Genomic DNA, 7,176 nt, shown 5'->3' with positions numbered 1-7,176 from the left:
GTTCACATGACACCACTAGAAGAATAACACCACAACTTAAATATCATACCATTGAATATTACTCAACCATAGTTCACTACTAACAGTTAGACTTCACCCATGTCCTCAAGAACTAAACGAACTACTCACAAGACATCATATGGAACATGATCAGAGGCGATATGATGATGAATAACAATCTGAACATAAACTTGGTTCAATGGTTTCACTCAATAGCATCAACAACAAGTAGAAATCGATACCGGGAGAGTTTCCCCTATCAAACAATCAAGATCAAACCCAAATTGCTACGGCGATGATGGTGTCCAGCGGTGGAGACGGCGGTGATGATGGTGGAGATGATGATGATGGTGATGGAGATGATGTCCAGCTCGATGACGGTGACGATGGCGTCGATTTCCCCCTCCGGGAGGGAATTTCCCCGGCGGATTCCTGCCCGCCGGAGAGCTCTTTTCTCTCTGGTGTTCTCCGCCCCGCAGAGGCGGCTGTAACTCTTCGCGAGGTACCCTCTGTGGCTTAGGTTTTCGGGACGAAGGGTTTCGCGAAGAAAAGGAGGCGAAAGGGGCTGTGGGGCCCCCACACCACATGGTGGCGCGCCCAGGCCATGGGCCGCGCCGCCCTATGGTCTGGGCCCACCTTGGGTCCAGCTGGCTCCTCCTTCTGGCTTCCTTCGTCATCTTGAAAAATAGGATTTTTGGTATAATTTCCTTCCACAGTTGATCTTCCGAAATATTGCGTTCTGACGGTGCTTTTTCCAGCAGAATCCTGGCTCCGGTGCTTGATACTCCAATAATGATGAAACATGCAAAATAGATGAAATAACATAAGTATTGTGTCCAAATATGAAATATATCAATGAATAACAGCAAATTATGATACAAAATTGTGATGCAAATTGGACGTATCATTGAGATACCACTTGGCTCTTTCTTCCATTTTAGTGCCGATGATTAGAATGTTTGGTCACCTATACGCCGCAATATACTTTCTAGACGGCCCCCCCTTTCCCCGGCCGCCGTTCGTTGAACGAGTCCTTGACGAGACAACAACGCCGACATGTCTCTTCGGCGCAGAACCACGCCAGTCCCAGCCGTCTCCCTTGTGGCCGTGTCTAATGGGCTCTGCGCTTTTCTCCATGGCCGAACCACGATTGGACTCACCGAGGAAATACTGATAATCGCCATCACCACTATCGTCAGAGTCCACAGGTGTAGAGTACTTTGCAGCAGATGCCGCTTTTCTTCTCTCGCCGTCCAGTGAACGAGTTCTTGATGCAAAGACCGTGCCGACCTCTGGGCAGGCCGGCACGGTCTTTGCATCAAAGACTCGTTCACTGCACGGCGAGGGAAGAAAAGTGGCATCTGCTGCAAACTGCTATGCTCCTGTGGAGTCTGGCGATAGTGTTGATGGCGATTATCATTATTCCCCCGGTGAGTCCAATCGTGGTCCGGCCATGCAGAAGAGCGCAGGAGACGCGGCCACAAGGGAGGCGGCTGGGACTGCCGTGGTTCTGCGCCGGAGAGGCAGATCAGCGTTGTTGTGTCGTTAAGGACCCGTTCACGGAACGACGGCCGGGGAAAGGGGGCCCTTCTGCAAAGTATCTTTGCGGTGTATACCGCAACTATGGTTTCGACCATAGTATTTGTGTTGACCAATAATGTATGAGGCACTTATTCCATTTTGTCATTCCATTTGCTTTGAGATTTTCAAAATGCCGATGATTAAAATGTTTGGTCCCCGTACACTTGGGGGTGGCGTAAGTGAGCCTGGTAAGATAACACAAATATCAATCTCTTGTGCATCGGACTTGGTCTCACTTACGCCATCCCTAAATGTTAATATTTGTGTTGACCAACAATGTATGAGGCATTTATTCCATTTCTCTTGTGCATCGGACTTGTTGGTCTCACTTTCTTCCATTTTCATCATAGTACGAACTGGATATGAAGACCCCGATGCAAGCGAGCCTGGTGGGTAGAGATGAGGGAGCAAAGGAGGAACCGGATGAAGACTACTTTGTATCTCGAAATTGTGAAATTTGTATGAATTAAGAGTTGTATGCAAAACATTTGACACTTAATTGCCACTATATATGTATCTCGATCGGGCTCTAAGTAATGTGATGATGATGTCTATGTTATATCTGTGCAATGTACATGATATTTATATTATATCTGAATGTTGCTGTATATAACTTTGTATCTCTGTATATTGCTGTGTATAACCGCATGTGTATAGCAGGCAGCACAAAATCGAGTATAATACAAGCAATTTCTGTAGGCGCACGAAAACCAATTACGTGGCGCACGCTTTTACGTGGCGCACCTTGGAACACATGCGCCACAGAAACCTTAATTCTGTGGCGCATGGGAAGGTGCGCCACAGAAACCTTATTTTTGTGGCGACGTTTCTGTGGCGCACCTCCCATGCGCCACAGAATCCATTTTTGGTGCGCCACTGATGAGGCTTTTCCTACTAGTGATGTATGCGTTACCCTTTAAAACTTGGTCGACCCTGTACGGCCCGTGCCAATTTGGAGACCATTTACCATACGTTACATCCTTAGTCCCCAATGGAAATACAGCTTCCCATACCAGATCACCAACGTGGAACTCCTTTGGTCTCACCTTCTTATTATATGCGCGAGCTACCTTGGCTTTGTTCTCTTTAATTTTCTCAAGCGACCACAGTCTAAGTTCTGTTAGATCCTCAATGCTATCACTCATCAGGGCTGCATATTCTTTAGTTGTTAAATCATTCTGAAACGTAATACGTCTCGACCCAGCCGTGATTTCCCAGGGCAATACGGCTTCTTGTCCATAGACCAGATGGTATGGCGAGGTTTTTATCGCTCCATGACATGACATGCGATAAGCCCACAAAGCCTCTGACAATACCTCGTGCCAACGTCTAGGGTGTTCGTCGACTTTCCTCTTAATCAGCTTGATAAGGCTCTGGTTGGACGCTTCAGCTTGCCCATTTGCTTGAGCATAGTATGGAGACGATCGGATCAACTTAATTCCCATGTCCTCGCAGAACTTTCTAAACTCGCGAGAAACGAAAACCGAACCTCCATCGGTCGTGATAGTCTGGGGAATCCCGAATCTATGAATGACATGTTCTTTCACGAAATTGATAACATCTTTCGATGCCACTGACTTCATAGGGACGGCCTCCACCCATTTAGTGAAATAATCTGTAATGGCCAAAATCCACATATGGCCTTTGCTCGATGGAGGATTGATTTTGCCGATCATATCCATGCCCCAACCTCGAAATGGCCAAGGCTTGATGATGGGGTTCATTGCTGATGCGGGTACCGTCTGAATTTTCCCAAACTTCTGACACGCTTGACACCCTTTATAGTACTTAAAACAATCCTCAAGCATGGTGGGCCAATAAAACCCCGATCGCCTGATCAACCATTTCATCTTATGAGCCGATTGGTGAGTTCCACAGGCGCCTTCGTGTACCTCGTGTAAGAGCCGATTTGACTCGGCTGGTCCCAGACATCTGAGAAGTAACCCTTCCAAAGTCCTGTAGAACATGTCATCCCCAATAAGGACATACTTCATGGCCTTGTACCTTATCCGTTTAGGTGCCCCCCGAGCCAAATCTTTCAAGTAATTGAAGATATCGGCTCTCCAGTCATCCGATTCCAGGAACTGTACCTGAACATCGGCTCCACCTGCTACGTCCTTGTAGCCTGACGCCATCTGTGCGAGATCGTTCGCCTTGGTATTTTGCGACCTCGGGATCCAATTGAAGTTTATGTACCTAAATTGTGCCATCAGCTCACGGCATTGCATCCATAATGGGAAGAGCGACTCGCTCTCACATTTGTATTCCTCCGTGAGTTGGGAAATCACCAATTTGGAGTCACCAAAAAGTTCCACTGCTTCTGCCCCGGCTTCCATAAGCAACTCCATTCCCTTGCGTATTGCTTCATACTCAGCGACATTGTTGGTGCAAGGGGTAGGTAGCCTGATGGAGAAGGAATATGTTGCCCCCCGGGGCGACACGAGTAGAATGCCGATGCCGCAACCATCATCACAAACCGATCCATCGAAAAACATGGCCCATGCATGCACAGACAGTGCTGCTATTTCAGTGTTGATTCGTTCAGCAATAAGATCGGCCAACGCCTATCCCTTGACTGCTTTCGCAGGCTGATACCGGAGATCAAATTCCGATAATGCAAACATCCACTTACCGAGTCGGCCTTTCAACACAGGAGCCGACAACATATGTTTGATGACATCTGATTTGCATATGATGACAATTTCCGCTGACAGCAAGATGCGACGAAGCTTGGTGCAGGTAAAAAATAGGCAGAGGCACAACTTCTCGATCTCAGGGTACCTAGTCTCTGCATCTAACATCCTTCTGCTGATGTAGAAAGCGACTCTCTCCAGACCATCATAAACTTGCACCACCACTGAGGCGATGGAAGTGTTAGCTACTGACAAGTAAATATAGAATGGTCTGTCTTGCTGGGGTGGAACCAACACAGGTGGCTTCGTTAGATACTCTTTAATCTCGTCAAATGCTCGATGTTGCTCTGCCCCCCAGCGAAACTCCTCATCAGATTTAATTTTTACCAATCCCATGAACGGCTCGATTCGCCCTGACAGATTGGAGATGAACCTTCTGACGAAGTTGATTTTGCTGATGAGACACTGGAGTTCCTTCTTCGTGGTAGGTGGCTTCATTGTTCGCACTGCCTCCTGACTTTTCAGGCCGATCTCAATTCCGCGTTCATGAACCAAGAAACCCAAGAATTGACCGGCCGTTACACCAAAAGCACACTTCTTTGGATTCATTCTTAACCCGAATTTTCTAGTTCGGTCCAGGATGCGTCGCAAATCCTCCAAGTGTCCTTCTACTGAAACAGACTTGACTACCACGTCATCAATTGAAATCTCCACCAACTTGCCGATCAGATCATGAAAGATGTAATTCATGGCTCTTTGGTATGTTGCGCCGGCATTTTTCAGTCCAAATGTCATGACTACATATTCAAACAAACCCACCGAACCTGGTACTCTGAATGTAGTCTTGTGTATATCTTCTGGAGCCATAAAAATTTGATTGTAACCGGCATTGCCATCCATGAAACTTAAAACCTTATGACCAGCAGCTGCATTGATCAATGTCTCTGCTACCGGCATTGGATACTCATCCTTTGGAGTGGATCTATTGAGATCCTGAAAATCTATGGCGACGCGCCATCGGCCGTCCTTTTTCTCTACAGGTACGATACTAGAAATCCACTCAGCATACCTGCATGGCCTGATGAACCCGGCGTTCAACATTTTCTCGATCTCTTTCTTGACTTCTTCTAAAATTTTGGCCTTCATCTGTCGTGCTCGCTGCTGGAACGGCCGAAATCCTTTCTTAAGAGGGAGCCGATGCTCAATGATGCTCCTGTCTAACCCGGGCATCTCTGTGTAATCCCAGGCAAAGCAATCTGGGTATTCTTTCAACAAAGCTATCATCAGGCTCCTCAGATGCGGATCTAACTTTTTGCTGATAAATGTTGGTCGTGGCTTATCCCCAGGACCAATGTCAATCTCTTCTAGCTCATCAGCCGATGAAAATCCATATCCTAGCTTTCCGTCGCCTGCTAGATCGATGCTGAGCACAGGCAAAACGTATGGTGAGGATAATTTGGGCCGATATCTGGAATCGGCCCCCTTTTCGATTGCATTGCTCAATGAAGGTTTACAACTTATTTGTGCTCTACTACGGGAGGGAGTCTCCCTACTACGACTACGTGACATGCTTGAGGTGAGATCATTGCTTTTTTATTTTTTGGGGCCGATCGCAGGGATCGGCCTTGCCACGTACGTCCATTGACTTTGCTCTTGCTACTCTGTCAGGCCGGTGGATAAGACCAGCCTCACCCCGTTTTTTGTAGCTTCGATGCGCTCACAGCCGTCCAAACTGACCCCAGAGATCGGCTCTTGGTCTTCTGCGTCCCAAATATTCATGCCAGCTATTGAGATCTCGATCGAGTCATCTGCATGAACGACCTCCACTTCATCTCCATCCCACTGTATCAGGCATTGGTGCATTGTGGATGGAATGCAGCAGTTGGCGTGAATCCAATCCCTCCCTAGCAGGACAGCGTAGGTGCTTTTGCTGTCGACGATGAAGAATGATGTAGGGATGGTTTTTCGGCCCACGGTTAGATCCACGTTCAGAACGCCTTGTGTTTCTGATGCTTGGCCGTTGAAATCGCTTAGTGTGACGTTGGTTTTGATCAGATCTGCGTTAGAGCGTCCCAAACGCCGTAGCATGGAGTATGGCATTATATTGACTGCCGCTCCCGTGTCAACCAACATCTTGCCGACAGACTGCCCGTTGATATAACCTCTTAGGTACAGGGCCTTCAAATGTTTGTAGCTCTTCTCTCGTGGCTTTTCAAAGATAACTGGCCGTGGGCCGCAGTCAAACTGTGCTACCGGCACTTCTTCGGCTCTTGGAGCACAAAACTCCGACGGAAGTATGAACACCATATTTGTGCCAGCCGATGCCTTCGCGTCGGCTTTTATTTGTTTGGGGCGCCATTCTTTCTTCTGTGGACGCATCTCCATCTCCAAAGTTTGCTGAATTTTCACGGCCAGATCGGGTCGTGCTTTCCTCAACGTGTGCAGGTATTGCGCCTCGGCTTCCTCCAAGCTACGTAGCCATTGAACCCTACGCTTTTGGGAGTTACTGAGTCCATCAGGGCACCACCTTGGCCGGTGGTATCTATCTTCTTCTTCATCTTCTGACTCCTCGAAATCTTCCACTCGAGATGACTCAGCTCGTTTGTTCTGAGATGGGAGAGGCCCTAGACGCTTGAACACTGAAACCTCACCTGTGTCCTCCTTCTGCTGTCTACATTCTGGGCAGTTGTCGATTGTAGGCAATCGGCTCATTCCTGAATCCCGGCAGTGCTTAAAGAAAGGACAATCCCAGTGTCTGTCCATGTCTTCCTGCTCTCTTGACTTCCCCTTAGCGCGGTGCTCATATCCTTCGTCGTCTCTATCATACCGACGATATTTTCCGTTGTCTACATCAGACCGACGATATCTTTCGTCATCTATGTCGTACCGCCGGTGTCGGTCGTACTGACGCTCATATTTGTTAAGGAGATGCGCGGAGAGCGGCCGTTGATACCGCACGTTT

This window comes from Lolium perenne, chromosome 1 (genome assembly GCF_019359855.2).
Source record: "Lolium perenne isolate Kyuss_39 chromosome 1, Kyuss_2.0, whole genome shotgun sequence".
Lineage (NCBI taxonomy): Eukaryota > Viridiplantae > Streptophyta > Magnoliopsida > Poales > Poaceae > Lolium > Lolium perenne.
Note: the sequence above shows the minus strand (reverse complement) of the source record.